Source organism: Trachemys scripta, unplaced genomic scaffold, assembly GCF_013100865.1.
Source record: "Trachemys scripta elegans isolate TJP31775 unplaced genomic scaffold, CAS_Tse_1.0 scaffold_26, whole genome shotgun sequence".
Lineage (NCBI taxonomy): Eukaryota > Metazoa > Chordata > Testudines > Emydidae > Trachemys > Trachemys scripta.
In genome coordinates, this window is record NW_023260511.1 from 805,187 (window position 1) to 831,741 (window position 26,555).

Genomic DNA, 26,555 nt, shown 5'->3' on the forward strand with positions numbered 1-26,555 from the left:
AATGAAAATAACTCATAGAGCACAGCATGTCACTGGCAGAGCCAGGAATACAACCTAGTTATCCTGACTGTAGCTGGGTAAAAACCGCACAAAGCTACTCTCAGATCTTCTTTTGAGGTCATAAACACATTCCCTGTGACTGTAAACCTGCCTCTTGCAGTTGTTTTCTGCAGAACTGCTGCCTAGCCACTCGGTCCCTGGTCTGTAGCAGTGCATGGGATTCTTCCATCCTAAGTGCAGGACTCTGTACTTGTCCTTGTTGAACCTCAGATTTCTTTTGGCCCAATCCTCTAATTTGCCTAGGTCCCTCTGTATCCTATCCCTACCCTCCAGTGTGTCTATCATGCCTCTCAGCTTAGTGTTACCTGCAAAGGTGTCACATTTAGGTGACAAATGTGAGGAACTGTTCCAGATTGAGGTGTCATTAGAGGAGGTTTTGGAATAAATTTGCAACAGTTAGGCCTGGTATAAGGAGCCTGGTATAAGGACTAAGGTCTGAACTAAAGTCAGGACCTGCTGATATAAAGCAATGTAAGCAAGAGTCAGGGTCTGAGCAAACGTCAGGCCCTGTTACAAAGCAGATGCCTGCTTTCAGGTTCACTATCCAGTACATTAACTTGGCAAGAACAGGGCTGGCATTGCAAAAATTGAAACACTCCTAAGAAATGCTAGGCACAGGTCACTCACATAAACACATTCCAGAAGGGTGGTCTAGGTTATTTCAATATATACGACAACAGAGTGAATATCCTGGCCTACACAGACGTTCTGGTCCTGATTGCAGACAACCCTGAGAGTCTCCAACAAATGCTTGACATAAACCAATAGTAAAACATTCTATAGTCATATAAATAAGAAGAAAGCAAAGAAAGAAGAAGTCGGACTGCTAAACACTGAGGATGGAGTGGAAGTTAAGGATAATCTGGGCATGGCCCAATATCTAAACAAATATTTTTTGTTTTTAATAAGGCTAATTAGGGGGTTAGGGATAATGATAGGATGACAAACGGGAATGAAGCTATGTAGGTAGATATTACCACATCCAAGGTAGAAGCCAAACTCGAACAGCTTAATGGGACTAAATCAGGGGAGCCCAGATAATCTTCATCCAAGAATATTAAAGGAACTGGCACATGAATTTGCAAGCCCATTAGCAAGAATTTTTAACGAATTCGTAAACTCGGGGGTTGTACCGTATGACAGGAGAATTGCTAACATAATTCCTGTTTTTAAGAAAGGAAAAAAAAGTGATCTGGGTAACTACAGGCTTGTTAGTTTGACATCTGTAGTATGCAAGGTCTTGGGAAAAAAATTGAAGGAGAAAGTAGTTAAGGACATTGAGGTCAATGGTAATTGGGACAAAATACAACATGGTTTTACAAAAGGTAGATCGTGCCAAACCAACCTGATCTCCTTCTTTGAGAAGGTAACAGATTTTTTAGACAAAGGAAACACAGTAGATCTAATGTACCTCGATTTCAGTAAGACATTTGATATGGTTCCACATGCGGAATTATGAGCTAAATTGGAAAAGATGGGGATCAACATGAAAATTGAAAGGTGGATAAGGAACTGGTTAAAGGGGAGACTACAACGGGTCACACTGAAAGGTGAACTGTCAGTCTGGAAGGAGGTTACTAGTGGAGTTCCTCAGGGATCGGTTTTGGGACCAATCTTATTTAATCTTTTTATTACTGACCTTGGCACAAAAAGTGGGAATATGCTAATAAAGTTTGCGGAAAATGGGAGTATTGCCAATACAGAGAAGGATCAGGATATCATACAGGAAGATCGGGATGACCTTGTAAACTGGAGTAATAGTAATAGGATGAAATTTAATAGTGAAAAGTGCAAGGTCATGCATTTAGGGATTAATAACAAAAAAAAATTGTTATAAAGTGGGGACACATCAGTTGGAAGTAACAGAGGAGAAGGACCTTGGAGTATTGGTTGATCACAGGATGACTCTGAGCCGCCAATGTAATATGGCTGTGAGAAAAGCTAATGCAGTCTTGGGATGCATCAGGTGAGGGATTTCTGGTAGAGATAAGGAAGTGTTAGTACCGTTATACAAGGCACTGGTGAGACCTCATCTGGAATATTGTGTGCAGTTCTGGTCTCCCATGTTTAAGAAGGCTGAATCAAACTGGAACAGGTGCAGAGAAGAGCTACTAGGATGATCCGAGGAATGGAAAACCAGTCTTATGAAAGGAGACTCAAAGAGCTTGGCTTGTTTAGCCTAACCAAAAGAAGGCTGAGGGGAGATATGATTGCCCTCTATAAATATATCAAAGGGATAAATACCAGGGAGGGAGAGGAATTATTTAAGCTCAGTACCAATGTGGACACAAGAACAAATGGATATAAGCTGGCCACCAGGAAATTTAGACTTGAAATTAGACGAAGGTTTCTAACCATCAGAGGAGTGAAGTTCTGAACAGCCTTCCAAGGGGAGCAGTGGTGGCAAAAGACATATCTAGCTTCAAGATTAAGCTTGATAATTTTATGGAGGGGATGGTATGATGGGATAGCCTAATTTTGGCAATTAATTGATCTTTGACTATTAATGGTAAATATGCCTAATGAACTGTGATGGGATGTTAGATGGAGTGGGATCTGAGTTACTACAGAGAATTCTTTCCTGGGTATCTGGCTGGTGAGTCTTGCCCACATGCTCAGGGTTTAGATGATTGCTGTATTTGGGGTCTGGAAGGAATTTTCCTCCAGAGCAGATTGGCAGAGGCCCTGAGGGTTTTTCTCCTTCCTCTGTAGTGTGGGGCATGGCTCACTTGCTGGAGGATTCTCTGCACCTTGAAGTCTTTAAACCATGATTTGAGGACTTCAATAACTCAAACATAGGTTAGGGGTTTGTTACAGGAGTGGGTGGGTGAGATTCTGTGGCCTGCTTTGTGAAGGAGGTCAGACTAGATGATCATAATGGTCCCTTCTGACCTTAAAGTGTATGATTCTATGTTTCTATGACATCACCAGCCAGGCTGCCAACTGAATGGGACTCAGCTTCAATGCCAGGAAGTGTGCATCCCTGCATATCAATGGCAGTAGAAGGGATTCAGTCCAGGTGACACCATTTCAGATCCAGGGTGAACCCATGATCTTCCTTGAGGACGGGCAGGCATACTAACATCTCGGCACACCCTCGGGTTTCCGCATTCAGCAGACACCTGAGGATGCCATCGCAGAGATCCTACAAGATGTGGCCAGAATAGACTCCCCCCTACCGCAACCGAAGATCAATGCCTTGAACACTTTCCTGATTCCCCATATCTCATTCATCCTGAGGGGATCTGCCATGGCAAAGATACCTCTTAACAAGGCAGAAAACACCATCTGGCAGCTGGTGAAGAAGTGGATGTTTCTTCCCCAGAGGGCCAGCAATGAACTGGTGTACATCTTGCACAGGCAGGGCGGCGCCAACGTCCCCCGAATAGGTGATCTGTCTGACGTTGCCATGATCACTCATGCCTTACACCTTCTGAAGTGCCCAGACGCCACGGTGAGGAACATCACGGGGGAGGGATAGCTCAGTGGTTTGAGCATTGGCCTGCTAAACCCAGGGTTGTGAGTTCAATCCTTGAGGGGGCCACTTGGGGATCTGGGGCAAAATCAGTACTTGGTCCTGCTAGTGAAGGCAGGGGGCTGGACTCGATGACCTTTCAGGGTCCCTTCCAGTTCTAGGAGATGGGATATCTCCATTAATTTCTAAATTTCTTTTCTTGATGGCTCTGCAGGATGCCATCAAGAAGTGAATCACCAGGACCCCCTCCAACCAAGATGTTGCCACCTAGCTGAGCGGCTCATTGGAATGTGAATTTGAAAGAGACAGAGGAGACTTTGCTTCTCTCTGGACTCGTGTCCACAACACTATGCGACAACTGGAGAAGCGTATTGACTGCCACTGGATGTGGTGCGATGAATGCCAGGAGCTGGGAGTCCTGGTACCAAAGGTGAAGAACACGGAGCACACCATCATCACTCCAAGAGCTAGAACCATGCTGGAGTGGACCCTGAAGGATTCTGTCCACTGCCAATATGTGGAAAACCTGAAATGGAAGCTGGACCAGGGCAAGGCATTTGAGATGATGTGAAAGTGGGACGCCAGCAACCACTTTCTCCTTGGGGGCAACTTCACATGATTTGCTGACTGGAGGTTCATCCACAGGGCCCGGCTCAACTGCATTCTGCTGAACAGAGCTGTCCACCATGGGAATTGGGACAAGCAATGCAGGAAGTGCGGCTACGCCAACGAGACGCTACCCCATGTCCTGTGTACCTGCAAGCCCCATTCGAGAGCTTGACAGCTGCCACACAATACCATCCAAGATCGCCTGGCCAAGAGCCATCATGCCACCCATGGGGAAGGTTGCTCTAAACTCCGCAATCCCCCAGAACCGACAGCCAATTGCGACCGGACATTGTCATCACCAACGAGGCCGGAAGAAGATCACCATGGTGAACGCCACAGTGCCCTTCGAGAACAGGACCCTGGCCTTCTACGATGCCCGAGCTTGAAAGATAGAGAAATATGCCCCTCTGGCCAAAAATGTTGAGAGGTAAGGGTTACCTGGTCCAGACACATGCACTGATTGTCGGAGCCTTAGGCACATGGGACCCCAGTAATGAGCGAGTGCTGAGATAATGTGGAATCGGTCAACGCTACGCTTGACTGATGTGGCAAAACGTGGTGTTGGACGCCATCAGGTGGTCAAGGGACATCTACATAGAACACATCACTGGACATCGGCAATACCAGGAGGGTTGAGCTGGAGTGCCGATGAGAAACACAGTCAGGGAATTAACTGAAATATTTTCCTCATGGATTGTATTTTCTAAATGGACAACCTACCTAATTCTCAATTACTGAGGGACAATCTCCACTCATTGTTATATTTTGCTTTCCACAACCAAATCTCTGTACAACTTTTCATGAGGGCTGTTAATTAATTAATTAATATATGGAGATATACCTATCTCATAGAGCTGGAAGGGACCCCAAAAGGTAATCAAGTCCAGCCCCTGCCTTCACTAGCAGGACCAATTTTTGCCCCAGATCCCTAAGTGGCCCCCTTAAGCATTGAACTTATAACCGTGGGTTTAGCAGGCCAATGCTCAAACCACTGAGCTATCCCTCCCCCAAATATGGGGATGTTAATATCTAAACTGTATTGTTAAATCTAATCACCTAAATTTGGGTTATTGCTGATTCATAGAATCATAGAATATCAGGGTTGGAAGGGACCTCAGGAGGTCATCTAGTCCAACCCCCTGCTCAAAGCAGGACCAATTCTTAACTAAATTATGTACTCTATGCATCATATGACTTTTAAAAACAAACTTTGTATTTGTAGATAAGCTAAGCACTATATCCAGATATACAGTCACTCTTTTCTAAACCTCTCTCTCTCTCTCTCTCTCTCTCTGTATATATATATTAACATTAGCTTTAATAATTTTTTTAAATCTATGGAGTGCATAGGTGCTGAGTTTCTAATCTGCTAGGGGTTGCTATCCACTGGCTCCACCCAGGCCCAGCACCCACTCCACCCCTTCCCCCAAGGCCCCACCCCCACCCCGCTTCTTCCCATCTCTGCTCTGCCCCCACCCAGCCTTTTCCCGCCCCCACCCTGCAACCTTCCCCATCCAGTTCTGCCCCCTTCCCCAAGCGCACTGCACCCTAGCTCCTCCCCCCTTCCCCACAGCTCCTCCTGATTCCCTGAGACAGGTGATCAGCGGTAGGCGCTGGGAGGGTGGGGAAGGTTCTGATCGGCGGGGCCCACTGGGGGCAGGAGGTGCTGGTGGGAGGGGAGGGAAGGTTCTGGTAGGGGGGTTGCCTAAGATGGGGTGCTATGAACATGCTTCGTTGACAATAAACCTGGCCAAATGCCTTCGTTACTGAACCAAGGTTGTGGTCTTTTGGGGCAGTTTGATCGATGTCTGCTGCATCAGCTATCTGCACAGAGCTGGTGTAGCACACAGAGGGAACACACACACAGCCAGCAACTGACAACAACAGGGAAATGATACAGTCTATAGGAAGAAATTTTCATAATCATTTAGGCAAAATCATGGTAATGACAAATAGAAATGTAAACATCACAGCATTTTCCTATCCTTTTGGTGTATAATAAATCTTGAATGCAATAGTAAAGTATACATTTAAAACACAGTAGCAAGACTTATGCCTTACAAAAATAATCATTGTCTCTGTAAAGAACCCTGTTTTTAGAAATCATGCATCTTTTTTCATTATGAAGTTGACAGCCTGAAATGTGACTTCCCTCAGCTCAGTTGTGATTCACTATACCATAATAACGTTAGTGAGATGATGTATGTTGCCACACGGTTAACAATTATGCTTATCAATAGGCTTACTTATCAAATGGAGGCAGGAACAGATACAGAGAGAACTCTGAGTTTAGAGTTTAAGACTAACAGAAGTATTGGGAGCATAAGCATCTGAAGAAGTGAGGTTCTTACCCACGAAAGCTTATGATCCCAATACTTCTGTTAGTCTTAAAGATGCCACAGAACAAACAGTAAAAGGACCAAAAAATTCCATCATGGCTAAACAGCAGAATAAAAATGATGGTTAGAGGTAAAAAGGCATCCTTTAAAACTTGGAAGTCAAATTCTAGTGAGGAAAATAAAAAAGAGCATAAACTCTGGCAAGTCAAGTATAAACGCATAATTAGGAAGGCTAAAAAAGAACTAGCAAAATAAACAAAAACTAACAGCAATTTTTTAAAGTACATCACAAGTACTTGTCAAACAAGAAGAAGCCTGTCAAACAATCAGTTGGGCCACTGGACAATCAACATGCTAAAGGAGCACCCAAGGAAGATAAGGATGTTGTGAAAAAACTAAATGAATTGTTTGCATCGGTCTTCCTCACATCGTCTGGAGTGAAGATAGCCACACCTGAGCCATAATTTTTAGGTGAAAAATCTGAGGAACTGTCCCAGATTGAGAAATCAATAGAGGACGTTTTGGAACACAAATTGAGAAATTAAACTGCAATAAGTCACCAGGACAAGATGGTATTCACTTAAGAGTTCTGAAGGAAGTCAAATATGAAACTGCAGAACTGCTAACTGTGATACGTAACCTATCATTTAAATCAGCCTGTGAACCAGATAACTGGAGGATAGCTAACGTATCGCCTATTTAAAATAAAAGGCTCCAGAGGGGATCCTGACAATTACAGGCTGTTAAGCCTAACTTCAATACCAAGCAAACTGGTTGAAACTATAATAAAGAGCAGAATGATCAGACACAAAGATGAACATGATCTGTTGGGCAATTGTCAACATGGTTTTTGAAAAGGAAATCATGCGGCCACAACATATTGAATTCCTGGAGGGGCTCAACAGACATGTAGAAAAGGGTGATCCAGTGGATATACTGTACTTGGACTTTCAGAAAACCTTTGACAAGATTCCTCACCAAAGGCTCTTAAGTATGCAAGCAGTCAGGGATAAGGAGGATGGTCCCCTCATGGATTTGTAACTGGTTAAAGATAGGAAACAAAGGGTGCTAATAAATGGTCAGTTTTCCCAATGAAGAGAGGTAAATAGCTGAGTCCCCCAAGGAGCTACACTGGGACCAGTGCTGTATAATATATTCATAAATGATACAGAAAAAGGGATGAACAATGAGGTGGCAAAATTTGACACTGATACAAAATTACTCACGATAGGTAAGTCCAAAGCAGATGACAAAGAGTTACAAAGGGACCTCAAAAAACAGGGTAAGTTTTTCAGAGTTAACTGCAGTTTTAAACCAAATTTGTGGCCTTCCAGGAGGGCATCCACTTAGGGTTTCAGGCACCCAGCCATCACCTAGCTCAGGCAGAAACCTGCACCTCTCTCCCACCAGACTGATTTCAAGCTTGCAGTCCCTGTGCACTTCACTGTGATTTCCTCAGCAGGTCTGACCAGGGTCCAGCACCTGTGCTTCACCTTTCCACAGGGGCTATCATAGTGTATAACAGTGACCGACCAGCCTTCACAAATCAAAACACACTTTTTCTTAGGGTAAAAGCATTACAGAGAAATACAGATAAGTTCCTAGATGCATGCTAAAAGCTTACCACAGATCACCCATCTGTCTTATGGGGCCTCAGTAAGCCAAAGTTCCCCTCCCTCAACTTGGACAGAAGGTCTTGTCTGTTTTCTGGTTCAGAACAAAGGCCCTCTGTGTATTTAAACTCAACCTTTGTATGCTGCCCAAAGCCATTTCTTTGTCTGTTGGTCAAAACTCAGTTTGTCAGTATAGGGGAGCCTCTCCTGCAGGAGGTATCTCCCTGGAGGGTTTTGCAACCTGAGTGATTCATCTTCATCACCTCCCCACCCCATTGTTTTAGTTCCTGGCATTCTGTATAATTCCTGGCTCTCAGTGATGCATAAAGAAATCATATGTTTCATATGATATGGTCCTTAAAGATATTGCCTGCAGTTGCAATATCTCTCGCACCAACTTCCAGCAACTTCCTACAAAATGCTGCAGCCCACCTGCTTAGCCCACTCCCTACCCCCAAAAGGCAACATTCATTCAGTGCTCTGCTTTGTGGGTTGGCTCTATAATAAATACAGACAAATTCAAGGTGTTTATCCTGATATGCAAGGCCTCCACACAACTGTCCCAATCCTACCCAAAGTCCTTGGATACTAGGGTGATGGGTTTGGTATGGAACCCTGAGTAGAACAGACCAGAAATCTCCTCCCTGTCCATCACCATGACCAGCTGATCATTTGTATTCTCTACTGGAGCCATGAAACTATCCACTAACAGAGGAAGTCTCCTGAGTTGATGAAAGAAAATTTCCATGGAAGCCAACTCTAGGGTATGGAACTCATACTGACAGGAGAGAAGCATGAGCACAGACCCCACTAAATGTAAAACTCCATTCTTTGGCATAGATTTTCCACAATAACTTCTTCATGCACATAGAGACACACAACAAACTCACTTACACCCCCAACACCTACACATGCAGAATAAATGAATATCCCTAAAACCTAGTAATGCCACAATCTGGGAAAGGAGGAAGAGAATTGCTATTTCTATGTTTAAATATTTGGGAGATGGTCAGGTAACTACAATGATGGAAGCCAAATAGGTAACTTGATAGATAGGGAGGGAGACATCCTAGGAGAAAGACAGTAAGTATCAATTAATTTCTAAACAGTTGTTTGCAAAGGGACAATTTGCTACACAGGGCAATAGGAAGATGGATTGCTTGTGCTCTCCCTTCTGCCCACATCCAGTCCTAGACCCAGTCGGATTGCACCAGTTCCAGTGCAGAGAGTTCCCTAACTTACTGCAGAGAAGATAGCAAGCAGACTTTGCCCATAAAAGACTATGCTCTATTTTATGTGGTCAGACCTGTTTTTTATAACTGTTCTTATCAGCTACAAATATTGTGCTTGACATGTTTTATTATTTAACATTAGGAACACCCTGTTTTATTGCCTATATACCTCAAAGGTTTGTGTGATCTTTATATGAACACTTATAGAAAATAGAACACGGAAACTGTACACAATAGCTGCAATAAATGTAGATATAAATCTATACATACCTGTTTTCCTGTAACAGAAAGTGCTTTATGAAGCACATTTTGCTAAGTACCTATGGAATCTTTATATATTAATAAATATAATAAACACTAACATAACCTTCATATATGGCACTAGTAAGACTATTACTGAATACAGTTCTGGTGTCCACACTTCATAAAGGATTTTAAAAAATTCATAGCGTTCAAGAGGAGAGTGACAAGAATAATTTGAGATCTGGAAAACCTACCTTACAGTGAGAGAATAAAGCAGCGCTATGTAGTTTATCCAAGTGTCCTAGTTTCTTCCCCTCAGCAATACTCCTTTTACTGTCTTCACCCCTGCGCTGTACCCCTCACCATTCTTCCCTTCAATGTCATAGAATCATAGAATATCAGGGTTGGAAGGGACCTCAGGAGGTCATCTAGTCCAACCCCCTGCTCAAAGCAGGACCAATCCCCAACTAAATCATCCCATCCAGGGTTTTCTCAAGCCTGACCTTGAAAACCTCTAAAGAAGGAGATTCCACTACCTCCCTAGATAACCCAGTTCCAGTGCTTCACCACCCTCCTAGTGAAAATGTTTTTCCTAATATCCAAACTACACCTCCCTCACAGTAACTTGAGACCATTACTCCTTGTTGTGTCATCTGCTACCACTGAGAACAGTCTAGATCCATCCTCTTTGGCACCCCCATTCAGGTAGTTGAATACAGCTAACAAATCCCCCCTAATTCTTCTCTTCTGCAGACTAAATAATCCCAGTTCCCTCACCCTCGCCTCATAAATCATGTGCTCCAGCCCCCTAATCATTTGTGTTGCCGTCCGCTGGACTCTTTCCAATTTTTCCACATCTTTCTGGTAGTATATGGCCCAAAACTGGACACAGTACTCCAGATGAGGTCTCACCAATGTCGAATAGAGGGGAATGATCATGTCCCTCGATCTGCTGGCAATGCCTCTACTTATACAGCCCAAAATGCTGTTGGGCTTCTTGGCAACAAGAGCACACTGTCAACTCATATCCAGCTTCTCATCCACTGTAACCCCTAGGTCCTTTTCTGCAGAACTGCTGCCTAGCCACTCATTCCCTCGTCTGTAGCAGTGCATGGGATTCTTCTGTCCTAAGTGCAGGACTCTGCACTTTTCCTTGTTGAACCTCATCAAATTTCTTTTGGCCCAATCCTCTAATTTGTCTAGGTCCCTCTGTATCCTAACCATATCCTCCAGCATATCTGCCATTCCTCCCAGTTTAGTGTCATCTGCAAACTTGCTGAAGGTGCAATCCACACCATCCTCTAGATCATTAATAAAGATATTGAACAAAACCGGTCCCAGGACTGACTCATGGGGCACTCTGCTTGAAACCGGCTGCCAACTAGCTATAAAGCCATTGATCACTACTCGTTGAGCCCGAAGATCTAGCCAGCTTTCTAGCCACCTTATAGTCCATTCTTCCAGCCCATACTTCTTTAACTTGCTGGCAAGAATACTGTGGTAGACCATATCAAAAGCTTTGTTAAAGTCAAGGAATAACACATCCCTGCTTTCCCCTCATCCACAGAGCCAGTTATCTTGTCGTAGAAGACAATTGGGTTAGTCAGGCATGATTTGCCCTTGGTGAATCCATGCTGACTTTTCCTGGTCACTTTCCTCTCCTCTAAGTGTTTCATAATTGATTCCTTGAGGACCTGCTCCATGATTTTTCCAGGGACTGGGGTGAGGCTGACTGGCCTGTCATTCCCTGGATCCTCCTCCTTCCCTTTTTTAAAGATGGACACTACATTAGCCTTTTTCCAGTCATCCAGGACTTCCCTTCATCACCATGAGTTTTCAAAGATAATGGTCAATGGCTCTGCAATCACATCCGCCAACTCCTTTACCACCTCGGATGCAGTGTATCCGGCCCCATGGACTTGTGCTCGTCCAGCTTTTCTAAATAGTCCTGAACCACTTCTTTCTCGACAGAGGGATGGTCACCTCCTCCCCATACTGTGCTGCCCAGTGCAATAATCTGGGAGCTGACCTTGTTTGTGAAGACAGAGGCAAAAAAAGCATTGAGTACATTAGCTTTTTCCACATCCTCTGTCACTAGGTTGCCTCTCCCCATTCAGTAAGGGGCCCACACTTTCCTTGACCTTCTTCTTGTTACAAACATACCTGAAGAAACCCTTCTTGCTACTCTTAACATACTTTGCTAGCTGCAACTCCAAGTGTGATTTGGCCTTCCTGATTTCACTCCTGCATGCCTGAGCAATATTTTTATACTCCTCCCTGGTCACTTGTCCATCTTCCACTTGTAAGATTCTTTTTTGTGTTTATGATCATCAAGGATTTCACTGTTAAGCCAAGCTGGTCGCCTGCCATATTTACTCTTCTTTCTACACATCAAGATGGTTTGTTCCTGCAACCTCCATAAGGATTCTTTAAAATACAGCCAGGTCTCCTGGACTCCTTTCCCCCTCATTTTGTTCTCCCAGGGGATCCTGCCCATCAGTTCCCTGAGGGAGCCCCCCCCCCCTCCGCCTTGTAGCTGATCTCCCTCCTAACTAAACTAAACACACACACAAAATTATAGCATTAACATTCTGTTTGCTGCTATCTTTGTTTGCTTTGCTTGTGTGTTCTGCCCCTTCCTCATCCTTGTCAGTGTTGTCTATTTAGAATATAACCTCTTTTGGGAAGGGACCGTCTTTTTGTTTTGTGTTTGTACAGTGCTGGGCACAATGTGGTCCTGATCCATAACTGGGGCTCCTTGGCCCTAAATAATGTACAGCCCCTAGCAGAATGGGGTCCTTGGCCATGCCTGGGCCTCCTAGGCGCTACTGTAATATACACCTATAAATAACTTGTTCCTGGTCTGCAAATACTGAGAGAGAGTGAAGATATCTAACATTTGGTGGCTCTTTAATCTTTCAGTCAGAGGCATAAAAAACATCCAGTTGCTTTAAATTCAAGCCAGAAATATTCAAGCAGGAGCTAAGATGCAAAATTTGAATAATGAAGGTGATTAATCATTGGGACAGGTGCCCATAGCTTCTGGGGTGTGGGGAGCTGAGCCAATCACTCGAATTCCCTCCCTTGGATACTTTAAATCAAATCTGAATGTCTCTTTCTAAAAAATCTGCTCCAGCTCAACTGTGTTAGGGTTAATGCTGGAAACAGAAGGTGAAATTCTCTGGCCTGTTTGCACAAGAGATGAACACAGTGGTCCCTTCCAGCCTTGGAGTCTGTGAATCTATAAATTTAATGTGTCTTCATGTATTAATATTATTATTATTTAATAAATTAGGGACGCCACAATCTCCACTCTTTATCTGCTACATATATTATTTGTACTGTGCTCAACCTAGCAACAGCCTGACAGGGCTACACAGCATACACACATATTTAACAAAATAAAATACCTGCCCAAACAGGTTTACACTCTAAGTATGAACCAAGAGACAACAAATTAATGAAACAAAAACTTGGGTTGGGGGGCATGTGGAACACAAGGAAACAATTAGATGATTGTAATGTCAGCTCCCTGGATGCTGAACCGCCCTTGAGTTTTTTGAAGGAGGAATTTGAAGGAGGACAATATTGTAGTCTGCATGTTTCATATCATGTATATAAAAAAATCAGTAGCTCTTTCTTCAAGTGGTCAAATAAAAGTTGTGATCATGAGCCCTTAGGCATCCTTTTCTGAATGAAGGGAAATGTACAGCCTCCCTCTGGTCCATCTCCTTTATATGGGCTACTTACTGACAGAAATAATTTATTTTAGGTTTTCAAAACAACTTTGGATTGTTTGCCCTGACCAGGAAAGAGATCTTATTTTTTTTATTTCTCTATAGTGTCAAAGAAACTTATAGCACTGTTTTATTAATAAGAATTATTATTTTAATTTATATAATTTTATAAATGAGATGGCACTTTTTTTTTAATATCTGCAATTAATAGTGATAATAAAACTGAATGAATAATTGATTTTTCGATGTTATGTCTGAAACACATATCCCCCACCAAAATTCAAGTTAAACACAATGTTTCATTTAGTTTTTTGTTTTTTTCACTGTTTTGTTTTAATTAAACCTCGCTAATATTTAGATGAAAGAGCAATTTGAAATGAAAGGTTAAAATGTTTCATTTACAAAAAGTCAAAACAAAACATTTAAGCTTTTTTTCAGAAAATTGTATAAAAAAATTTTTCAGCAAAAACAGAAATTAAACAAGTAAATTAAGCAAATTGACAGAAAATCCAGAATGAAATTACATTTTAAGAATTCACCTATTTATAATAAGATATGAAAAAAAAGACAGCAAGTGACATTTACTACCTAAGTTGGAGGATATTTTAAACACATCAAGCCCTCAGTGGGCGTGATGGAAAAAATACTTGAGACACTCCTGCAAAAATAGTTGATGTTGTTATTTATGTAACAGAACAAGGGAAAAAGCTAAACACACTCAAGGAGTCACAGGAAAATAACAATTGCCATGTTGGATCTGACAAGGTGGAAGAACCCTCTAATAGCCATTACGAAATAACCTGCACATACAGGATATTTTATCTGACATATTTTATGTTCTTTTACTACATTGTCTTTGCTTAAGCTTGATTTCTATTTTCTGAAGGACCCTTTGTCTACCTGCTCCCTTTGTTGTATGTGTGTGTTACTCTGTGTGGTACAAGAATTGTCTCTCCTCTTTTGTACTCTAAACTTTGTCACTTTTTAAATTTGACCAGTTTGTGGGTAATTAAAAGTTACCCATTATTAAAGTTTTATTAGACTTAATTGCCTCTTTGATCATACTCAATTTTTTGTAGATAGGCTGATAGAATAACCCTATAAGACAGAAACTTCAACAACAAAACTTACAACCTGTAGCAAAGTAACAGAGCCTTATTTAGAAAAAAAATATGAATATTGACTCACATTTTCACTCTGAAGTTAATCACAGCCCCTGTGAGTGCCTTCTGAAATTTCCCGTTGAGTAAGAGCTTTGATCGGAATTCACTCTATTCTCTCTATAAAACAGAAACCAGTCTCCTTTCTGGAAAATCAATGTACTAGTTTCACTCACTGCAGCTGAAATGTAGAAAAGTTCAAAGGTTCAAAAGGCAAGACACTCCCTGTTATGTTCACAGCATACACACACAGAATTGGAAAGAAACAATACTCTTGCTAGACAGTTGCAACATAAGACTACTTTATTTCTTTGAATCCAGAAATTTAACACTCAACAACCAAACACAGAAATAGACCAAGCAGACTGCTACCGAAGGCAGAGAGACACAACTCAAACCATCTTGATCCAGACTGTCCTGACAGACTGATTGCTGAGGACCCAGATTGCACACTTCCACTCAGAGCACCCAGTTGCAAGCGGGACCAGGAAAACCCATAGAATTTAAAGTGACAATTTGTAATTTTAATACCACACCACCTATACAGTGTGGGCATTATGTGACCTTGCTCTTTGAGTGTGAAAGTACATTTGATCTAAATCAAAGAAAATGGTAAGAGTTCAGAACAAATGGGATTGCCACAAAATCTAAATTTTCCGTGAGAAATTCAAGTTGCTGAAATGTTTGTATTTACATAACCATCATAGAGAGTTCTCTTAAAACATCTGCTCAATATGCAGCAGCAGTCAAAAAAATAATAGAATGTTAGGAACCTTCAGGAAACGAATAGATAATAAGACATGAAATATCATAATGCCAAAATATGACTCCATGGTACACCCACACATTGAATACCACATGCAGTTCTGATCACCTTATCTCAAAAAAGATAGATTAGAATTGGAAAAGGTGCAGTGACAGGGTATGGAACAGCTTCCATATAAGGAGAGATTAAAAAGACTGGGACTGTTCAGCTTGGAAAAGAGATGAGTAAGGGGAGATATGATAGAGGTCTATAAAATCATGAATGATAAGCAGAAAGTGAATAGAGAGAGTTTATGTACCCCTTCACATAACACAAGAACCAGAGGCCATCCAGATAAATTAATAGTCAGCAGATCTAAAACAAACATAAGAAAGTACTTCTTCACACAACACACAGTCAACCTGTGGAGTTCATTGCCAGAGGATGTCGTGAAGTTCAAAATTATTATAGGGATCAAAAAAGAATTAGATAAGTTCCTGGAGGATATGTCCATCAATGGCTATTAGCCAGGATAGTCAGGGATGAAACCCCTAGACACTGACTGCAAGATGGCAGGCGATGGATCACTTGATAATTGCCCTCTTCTGTTCATTCCCTCAGAAGCATCTGGCACTGACCACCATTGGAAGACAGGATACTGGGCTAGATGGACCATTGTTTTGATCTAGTATGGCTGTTCTTACCTTCTTATGCCAGTGTCCCAGACATCTTTGTGTGAATGTGTTTACAATTTCCAAATTATATAGTTATCATATAATGAAAATGCTGCAGAAAACACTTTGTTTATCTCTCCCCTTAGGAACAGCCGCTTTCTGTTACCCTACATCCATGGGTAAGGACATTGGTGAGGCCTCATCTGGAGTACTGTGTCCAGTTTTGGGCCCCACACTACAAGAAGGATGTGGAAAAATTGGAAAGAGTTCAGCGGAGGACAACAAAAATGATTAGGGGGCTGGAGCACATGACTTATGAGGAGAGGCTGAGGGAACTTGGATTTTTTTTTGTCTGCAGAAGAGAAGAACGAGGGGGGATTTGATAGCTGCTTTCAACTACCTGAAAGGGGGTTCCAAAGAGGATGGATCTAGACTGTTCTCAGTGGTACCAGATGACAGAACAAGGAGTAATGGTCTCATGTTTCAGTGGGGGAGGTTTAGGTTGGATATTAGGAAAAACTTTTTCACTAGGAGGGTGGTGAAGCACTAGAATGAGTTACCTAGAGAGGTGGTGGAATCTCCTTCCTTAGAGGTTTTTAAGGTCAGGCTTGAGAAAGCCCTGGGTGGGATGATTTAGTTGGGGATTGGTCCTGCTTTGAGCAGGGGGTTGGACTAGATGACCTCCTGAGGTCCCTTCCAACCCTGATATTCTATGATTCTATGTCTACATTACAAATTTCAGTTAATAAAAGTTATGTCGGCATTAACCATTGCAGTTAATATATCTTCTGTGTACTGCTTGCCATGGTACTGCACAAACTCACCAGGAGGGCTTGTGTCAATGCAGAGTGCATTACACAATGGGTAGGTACTCAGTGTGCCACATGTCACTGTCCAATGCAATGCCTTTTGTAAACTGTTCATAATGTGTTGTGGGGTAGAAATGAGTCATGCAGGGATCTCTGGGCACTTGGGATCAAATTCCCAGCATGCAACTTCTTCATCTGATGAGGTCATCCACATCCCACAAATTTTCACACGTTGTTTAAAAATCCCACAAACTTGTATGGCATTTTCCCATGTCTGCCATCCAGAAGTATGGATTCCACAAAAGTCTGCACCATTCCCATGAATCTTGCAAATATAGGACAAATGATTATCCTGTATTTGCAGACCTACAGGAAGTACCACAACAATGATTTCTTCATGGACAATTCCTTTATGGACAAGTTGCTAAAGTACATAGCAAAAAACAATTCAAGGGCCATTAGTCATCTCCTGCTATGGAGGACTGTGATTCTAGGCTATGTGCATGAAATCATGGATGGATTTGCAGCAATGTGGTTCCAGAACTGTGGTGGGGTGATATAGGGCACATATACCCCTATTTTGGCACCAGCCCACCTTGCCACAGAGTACATCAGGAGAAAGGGCTACTTTCCTATGGTTATGCAAACATTGGTGGATCACTTGGGGGAAAGTCACTGATATTAGTGCTGGCTGGTCAAGGAAGGTGCATGCATGATACTCACATCTTTTAAAACACAGGACTTTTCAGAAAGTTACAAGCAAAGACTATTTTCCCCTACTTATGGATTGCCACTGGCAATGTTGAAATGCCAGTAGTGATTCTTGGGGACCCAGTTCCCGTGGGTCATGAACTCATACACTGGCTATATTGACAGCCCCAAAGAAACATTCAACTACCAGCTCACCAGATGCAGAATGACAGGTGAATGAGTTTTTGGTAGAATGAAGAAATGCTGATGTGGTTTACTTACAAGATTGGATCTCAATACATGAATATCCTAGTGGTTATAGCTGCCTGCTCTGTCCTTCATAATAGTTGTGGAGCAAAGGGGGGAAAGTTGCCATCAGGGTGGAGAGCGGAGGTTGTCTACTGAGTTTGAACAGCCAGAAACCAGGTCTATTAGTAGTTGCTGAACCGATGAGGGAGGATGCCATTTTATGCCATTTTAGATTTGGTTTTGGTGAGTAGTGAGGACCTCATTGAGGAAATGGTTGTAGGGGACAACCTTGGCTCGAGTGATCATGAGCTAATTCAGTTTAAACTAAATGGAAAGATTAACAGAATTAAATTGGAGACTAAGGTTTACGATTTCAAAAGGGCTAACTTTAATAAATTAAGGGGACTAGTTAGGGAAGTGGATTGGACTAACATATTTAGGGGTCTAAATGCGGAAGGCGCCTGGGATTATTTCAAGTTGAAGTTGCAGGAGCTGTTGGAGGCCTGTATCCCAAGAAAGGGAAAACGGTTCGTAGGCAGGAGATTTAGATAGAGCTGGATGAGCGAGCGTCTCAGAGGGGTGATTAAGAAAAAACAGAAAGCGTACAGGGAGTGGAAGATGGGAGGGATCAGCAAAGAAACCTACCTTATTGAGGTCAGAGCATGTAGAGATGGAGTGAGAAAAGCCAAAAGCCGTGTAGAGTTGGATCTTGCAAGGGGAATTAAAACCAATAGTAAGAAGTTTTATAGCCATATAAATAGGAAGAAAACAAAGAAAGAAGAAGTGGGACAGCTGAAGACTGTAGATGGAGTGGGGATTAAGGATAATCTAGGCATGGCACAATATCTAAATGAATATTTTGCAACGGTATTTAATGAGGCTAATGAAGGGCTGAGGAATAGTGGAAGCGAGACGGATGGGAATAAAGGGGGGGGGGGTTGACATTACCGTATCCGAGGTAGAAGCCAAACTTGAACAGCTTAACGTGATTAAATCGGGCGGACCGGATGATCTTCATCTGAGAATATTAAAGGAACTGGCACGAGAAATTGCAAGCCCGTTAGCGATAATTTTTAATGAATCTGTAAACTTGGGAGTGGTACCGTTGGACTGGAGAATAGATAATGTGGTTCCTATTTTCAAGAAAGGGTAAAAAAGTGACCCGGGTAACTACAGGCCTGTTAGTTTAACATCTGTAGTATGCAAGGTCTTGGAAAAATTGGGAAAAAAGTAGTTAAGGACCTTGAGGTCAATGCCAATTGGGACAAATTACAACACGGTTTTACGAAAGGTAGATCGTGCCAAACCAACCTGAGCTCCTTCTTTGAAAAAGTAACAGATTTTTTAGATAAAGGAAATGTGGTGGATCTAATATATCTCAATTTCAGTAAAACGTTTGATAGGGTACCGCATGAGGAATTATTGGTTAAATTGGAAAAGATGCGGATAGATATGAAAATCCAGAGATGGATAAAGAACTGGTTAAAGGGGAGACTGCAGCAGGTCATACTGAAAGGTGAACTGTCAGGTAGTAGGGAGGTTACCAGTGGAGTTCCTCAAGGTTCAGTTTTGGGTCTGATTTTATTTAATCTATTTATTACTGACCTCGGAACCAAATGTAGGAGTGGGCTGATAAAGTTTGTGGATGACACAAAGTTGGGAGATATTGCCAATTCGGAGAAGGATCAGGATATCCTGCAGGGAGATTTGGATGACCTTGTAAACTTGAGTAATAGTAATAGGATGAAATTTTATAGTTAGAAGTGTAAGGTGATGCATTTAGGGATGACTAATAAGAATTTTAGTTATAAGCTGGGGACGCATCGGTTGGAAGTAACGGAAGAGGAGAAGGACCTCGGAGTCCTGGTTGATCGCAGGATGACTGAGTCGGCAATGTGACGTGGCCGTGAAAAAAGCTAATGCGGTCTTGGGATGCATTAGGTGAGGTATTTCTAGTAGGGATAAGGAGGTGCTGGTTCCGTTATACAAGGCACTGGTGAGACCTCATTTGGAGTACTGTGTGCAGTTCTGGTCTCCCATGTTTAAAAAGGATGAAATCAAACTGGAACGGGTACAAAGAAGGGCCACTATGATGATCCGAGGAATGGAAAATCTGTCGTATGAAAGGAGACTCGAGGAGCTCGGTTTGTTTAGCCTAACCAAAAGAAGGCTGAGGGGGGATATGATTGCTCTCTTTAAATGTATGAGAGGGATAAATACCAGGGAGGGAGAGGAATTATTTCAGCTCAGTACTAATGTGGACACAAGAACAAATGGATATACACTGGCCGTTGGGAAGTTTAGGCTTGAAATTAGACGAAGGTTTCTAACTATCAGAGGGTGAAGTTTTGGAACAGCCTTCCGAGGGAAACAGTGGTGGCGAAAAACCTCTCTGGCTTTAAGATTAAGCTTGATAAGATTAGGAGGGGATAGTTTGATGGGATGACGTGATTTTAGTCAATAGGTCAATAACGTGCCATCGCTGGTAATTAGTAACAATGGTCAATGATGGGATATTAAAAGTTACTACAGAGAACTTTTTCCAGAGGGTCTGGCTAGAGAATCTTGCCCGCATGCTTGGGGTTCAGCTGATCGCCATATTTGGGGTCAGGAAGGAATTTTCCTCCAGGGTAGATTGGCAGAGGCCCTGGAGGTTTTTCGCCTTCCTCCACAGCATGGGGCACGGGTCGCTTGCTGGAGGATTCTCTGTGATTTGAAGTCTTTAAATCATGATTTGGGGACTTCAACAGCTGAGTCAAGGGAGAGAATTATTCCAGGAGTGGGTGAGTCAGCTTTTGTGGCCCGCATCATGCGGGAGGCAGGGCCGGCTTTAGGCCGATTCGGCCGATTCCCCTGAATGGGGCCCCGCGCCTAGAGGGCCCCACGCAGCTGTCCATCCGGCCCACCGCCCACTTACCCCTCCTCCCCTGAACGCTCCACCCACCTTCTCCTCCCCGCAAATCAGATGTTCGCGGGAAGCTTGAAACAAGCAGCAGGCAGGAGGTAAGCAGGGGGTGGAGGAGAGTTCCAGGGGGGCTCAGTGCGGCCCAGGTCGAGCGCGCGGCTCCCTCCGGTCTGGCCCCGGCAGAACACCCCCAGTCCGGTCCCGGCCAAGTGGCTGTGGCCCGGCCTGGCTCAGGCCCCGCGGCACCGGTCTCGGTCCCGGCTGAGCGGCTCCGGCCCGGACCCAGAAACGGCCGAGCGGCTCCGGCCTGGCTCGGGCCCCGCGGTGCCGGCCCTGGCCAAGTGGCGCCGGCCCGGCCCGAGAGGCTCCGGCCCGGCTCAGTTCGGGCCCTGTGGCGCCGACCCGGCCCGAGAGGCTCCGGCCCGGCCCCGCGGCCCCGGGCCCGGCTCCGGCCCGGACGTGGACCTGGCCGAGTGGCTCTGGCCCGGCTCAGCTCGGGCCCTGCGGCGCCGGCCCCAGCCAAGTGGCGCCGGCCCAGCCCAAGAGGCTCCGGCCCGGCCCCGCGGCCCCGGGCCCGGCCCCAGGCCCGGCCCCAGCCCGGACGTGGACCTGGTCGAGTGGCTCTGGCCCGGCTCAGCTCGGGCCCTGCGGCGCCGGCGCCAGCGCGGACCGAGAGGCTCCGGCCTGGCCCTGGCCCAGCGGCTCCGGCCCAGACCCGGACCCAGGCCCAGACCCGGACCCAGGCCCAGACCCGGACCCAGGCCCTGGCCACTTTAAGTTTGTCTCGGCACAGATCTTGGCCAGTTTATTTTTCAAAATCCCATTTTGACGTTCCACTGTCCCAGCAGACTGCGGGTGATGCATTCCATGATCATTGTTGATACTCACAGGTATGCTAAATCATGGTACAAAATTCTTAAGCAAAAGTTTTATAACAGTCTTGGCATCTGCCCTTCTGCAAGGGAAGGCCTCAACCCAGTTTGAAAAGACATCAACTAAAACTAACAAAAACTCATAAATACAACATTCAGACATTTGAATAAAATTAATCTGGATATTTACAAAAGGTCCCTAAAAATCTCACATTATTAAAGTTAGTGTTAGCCTGACTCTTGCTCTCTTCCTAGAACCTAAGATATCTGTGTTCAAATTCCCTTTATCCCTTTCTCTACTTCCACAACTGAAATACTTCAGAGATGTGATATTTGATTGAACATAACACAAAAATGGAAGGGATCCCAGAATATTTATCTTATTGATACTCAAATATATTGTGCCAGATTCTGATATGTTACACTGGTTGAAGGAGGTGAATGAGAAAGGCCTGAGTTGAAATGGAGAAAGGTCTCAGGTTTCATCTCCATGACAGCAGTATGTTCTGTTTCTAGTTTTTGTAAAGTATGAATATGATTTCTGATTACCAGGGGAGATACGTATTCTGTTACCTGCATACTTGTGAGTTCTGCTCCAATCTGAAATGAACGTGAGAAACAACAGACATTGAATTCAAAGAGGCACATACTGCCGATTTTCCGCCTTTTGGCAGCAGAAATGTCCCGGGTTGAGTATAACTGAGGATGTCGGACATTGTACAGAAAAGAGAAATGGTACACACGCATTGTGGTTATTGTACACTTTTGGGGCCCATTTGTGGCTGTTATGGAGTCACCAGGTCCATTCCATTTGTCACTCACTCCTCAGTCTCAGTCAGATCACTAGCAAATATGTGTGGTGATACTGGCAGTGTGGGGAGCTGCATTGTCTCTACCTGGAGCTGCTGTCTTCCTGCCACGAGAGACATGAAAATGGGCTACAACAGCAAGGGATATAGGAGGGGAATACAAGAGAAAGCCCTGTTCCCTCCATATAACCTAGAGAGCAGTATGTTTAAAGGTGGAGCCTGGATGAGACAGAAAAAATATCATTGCACAAAGATAACCAAGGAATCAGAAGTTTGTATGATAATGTTGTACCTGTACTTATTGATATTTCAACTGGGTGACACCCTTCAAAGTCAAATTAACTCAGACCTGCCAGCTCTGTGGGATTTCAGACGACCTCTAATTTGCCAGGTGTATGGGATTTCCCCATAATCCACAGGTTTTCAGATGTTTCTATATGGTAACCCCACTCTGATTGGATACCTGCCCAACTCCTTTGGCTTCAGCCAATCAAAGCTGCTGCACATACTGAGAGACAGCCTCTTTCCTCAGCAAATGAAGATGGCTTCTCCCTTCCTGTGATAAATGGGGAGGGGGATAGCTCCCTTTTGTGGACAGACAGCCAGTCAGTTAGCTATAGAATCCCTCTTGGCAGTTGTTCTCTACTTGCTTTACCTGTAAAGGGTTAACAAGCCCACAGGTAAAAGGAAAGGAGTGGGCACCTGACCAAAAGAGCCAATGGGAGGGCTGGAACTTTTTGACAGTAGGAGGGAGGGAGGTGGAAGTGTAGGCAAAGGCAAAGGGCAAGGCAGGCCCTTTCAAAATTTTCTAAGAAGGCCTCTGTATCATCGCCTACCTTGTATGTGGGAAAATTTTTTTGGAATAGGTAGTGGTACCTGGAGAAGGAATGTTAGGGCTACCTGATTGATCCAGCTTAGCCCTTTCCAGTTCTAAGCACTTCAGGTCCAGTTCCAAGTTCTTCACCACTCTCCTCTCCTTTGCTTCCACCTCCAAGCACTTTGCCTCCACTTCCGCCTCCAAGAGCTTCATTTCCAAGCACTTCGCCTCTCTCCTCTCCTCCACTTCCGCCTCCAAGTGCTTTTCCTCCACTTCCACCTGCCAGCACTTTTCCTCTGCTTCCAAGCATTTTGCCTCCACTTCCCCCTCCAAGAACTTGTCCTCTGCTTCCAAGCACTTCATCTCTAGGAAGAAATTCCTTTCTGCCTCAGTTAGAACTCGGCCTGAGTTAAAGGCATCCCTCCATCCTCGCACCTGGATCTCAGGTTGGGGAGGGTTGATGCTTTCCTCCTGGGAAGTTCCTGGTCCCCCATCACCTCCCTGCATTTCTGTCATGGAGCTGGATGTCTGGGCTTGATCTGGGTCTGTCTTCTCCATGGCGTGCCATTTTGGGAAGACTGGTTTCTCTAGGGTTTCAGTGTCTGACCTCAACCTCATGCACAGGCTGCCCTACTCTAGCCTAACTATTTCGTTGCCAGAAGCTAGAAACAAAAAACTGTTTGTTGGACTCCCTGGCTTTGCAGGCTGAACCCCTTGTGTGACTGTTCTCTCTCAGGCAGCAAAGAAAGAAAGAAAGAAAGAAAGAAAGAAAGAAAGAAAGAAAGAACACTCCCTGGCTTTCAAGCGGTCAAAAGGAAAAATGTGTCTTTTTAAAATCCCGAGGTCTGTGCTTCTGGTTCAAAATGATCCCACTTCTCTGCCACGATATCAAGGCTGATTACCCACTCTGGGACTTCAAGTGCAGAAGATGGGGGCCCACAAGGATTCTAAAAATTAATACTGGCCACTTCAGGCTGATATGAAACTCCCAAGGTTACAGCTTCTCTCTGACCTTGGATCGGTAGATATTGCCACCACCCAAGTGCAAAAAACAAACAAACAAACAAACCCTTGAGACCCAGGAAGGTGCACTTAGGAATTCCTTCCTGTAGGGTACCCTCAAGCCCTTTCACTGCCCCCCGCCCCCCCCCCCCGGGGAAGAGCTGAGAAAGAAAACAAAGGAAATTAGCTGTTGCCCTCAGCTAATTAAACAACATATGCACAAACCTCTTAGGACACCAAAAATCCAATCCTGTTCTTAAAAAAAGGTAAACTTTATTAAAACCAAAAAGAAAGAAAATACATCTGGAACTTAGACTTTTGCTAGATTAAAAAAAAAAACATGTACAAAATTGAAACATCAAGAATAACTTTCTTGAGGTCCAGCTTGAAGGTTACAAGCAAAACAAAAGCATTTGGGGGTTAGCACAGAGGACTCCACAAGCCTTACAAAATAAAAGAAATAAACCTAATCACTACTTTCTAGACATTTCTGATCTACTTACATATCTGGGTTTAAATAAGTAGTTCTAGATATGATCTGATGATTTCATAACTGGCCTTCAGCTTCTTACAGCAAAACTGCTCCCTGTTTCCTTCTTTCCTGGAGAACCACAACACACAGGTAAAGGGAAGTTTTTTTCCCAATTTTAAAAAGTTCTAGCCCTCCCATTGGCCCACTCATTTCCTTTTACCTGTCCATTATGGGCTTATTAACCCTTTACAGGTAAAGCAAGTAGAGAACAACTACCAAGAGGAATTCTATAGCTCACTGGCTGGCTGGGTGTCCACAAAAGGGAGCTACCCCTCCCCGCTTTATTTATCACACTTCCCATCTCCCTGTACCAAAAAGGTGGAAGAGCTCCTGAAGTCCTCAGCCATTTCATCACCATGCCTGCTAGGAAGGTGTCAATCCATGTGGTCTCTGCTACTCCTCTCCCCTCTCTAGCTCCATCAAGGACCGTAGGTCAGGAGCAGGAGTGGAAGTGAAGAGATTCCCTCTCTACCAGTCCCCAAAGACATGGAGGTGCACCCCTCAGGCCTGGACAGTGTGACAGGCATTGGAGAGGCTCCCACACCCTTCGAGCCTGGCAGGAGTGTGTGTCTTTTCCTTTCCAGACATCAAGGAGGATGGGATGGGGTTGGTGGAGAAGAGACAATTGATATATCAAAAAATCAGCAAGGGTAATAGTTTATATTTTGAGTGTGGGACAGCCACACACATTGACTATCTCAAAGGGCGTGATTCTACTGCCATTGACTCCAATGGCAAATTCCAAATCACATAATTGGAGACACATTGTCAGGGCCTAACTACCTCTATGTTCAAAGACATGCAAGGACTGATTTGTGATGAAATTCATCCCTGAACTCCAAGGAAGAACTAGGACTACACAGCACAAGATACTTATGTATGCTTTATTTTGAATGGGTAGGTGGGATGTAAGTGATACATAGCCCATTGCATAGGAGAGACTTTCACCTAATGGGAGAAGTAATTGATCTGTAGTATTCATCTGTCCATCCTAGAAAACTTGAGCAAAATAATATTCTAACAACAAAGATCCTTTAGTTGCCATATTTCTAACTGTGAGAAATTCATTTCTATTTGCATCACTTTTCCACCATAGAACTGAATTGACTTTTACATTCAAAGAATCAATGCACACTTGCTCAGTTCTACTTGGAGTTTGTAGCGGGGTGTTCACCTGCTCCGGCCTGGAAAGGGTTAAAGCCAGCCCTGGGAGAGGGCTGGGGCTGCAAGAAGCGGCTAGGCTGATGGGGAAGGCAGCCACAGCTGGGGCCAAGCCCCAATCAGGTTGCAGCTGGCCCTATAAGAGGCCAGTGAGCCAGGAGCTTAACATACTCTCTCTCTAGCCTTTGAGAGAGAAGGACTGGGCTGCCTGGGAGCTGGGCAGGGACCTGAGGTAGGGCAGTGTTGGGGGAAAGGCAAGCAGGGCTGGGGAGCTCCAACCTGACAACCCCCCAGGCTGCAGGACCTTGTGCAGGGCCTAAACAAGATACTGGGGTTGCAAAGTGGCAGCCCGGGGCTAGGCAGTGGCAGCGGGTCCTACCCCGCCTTGCCAATGTTGAGTGGCCATTACAGGCTGCAGGCTGCCCCAGTGAGTGGGGGCTAAATGAAGACTGGCAGTAGGCACTGAGGCAAGGTGGGATTGGGGGTTGGGGGTTCCCCAGGGAGGAGAGACCCAGAGACTGAGGGGATACTGCTGGAGCAGAACCCCCGGATAAAGGGGCATCGGGGTCTGGGAGGGACATGGGGGCCAGCGAGCGGCAATGACACTGGCCTACAGAGGGCGCTCTGGAACTGGTAAGCAAGCTAATTCCCAGACAACCAGCAGAAGGCTCTGCAGGGGTGAGTCTCACACCGTGACAGAGTTCAACTGCAAAGAAAAAAAAAAGAATTTCTTAATTCACACACCTTGTGAATTTCAGTTGGGTTAGCTAGCAGATATTACACCTCTCCTGAAAATCTTCTAATCTGACACCCCTCACTAAC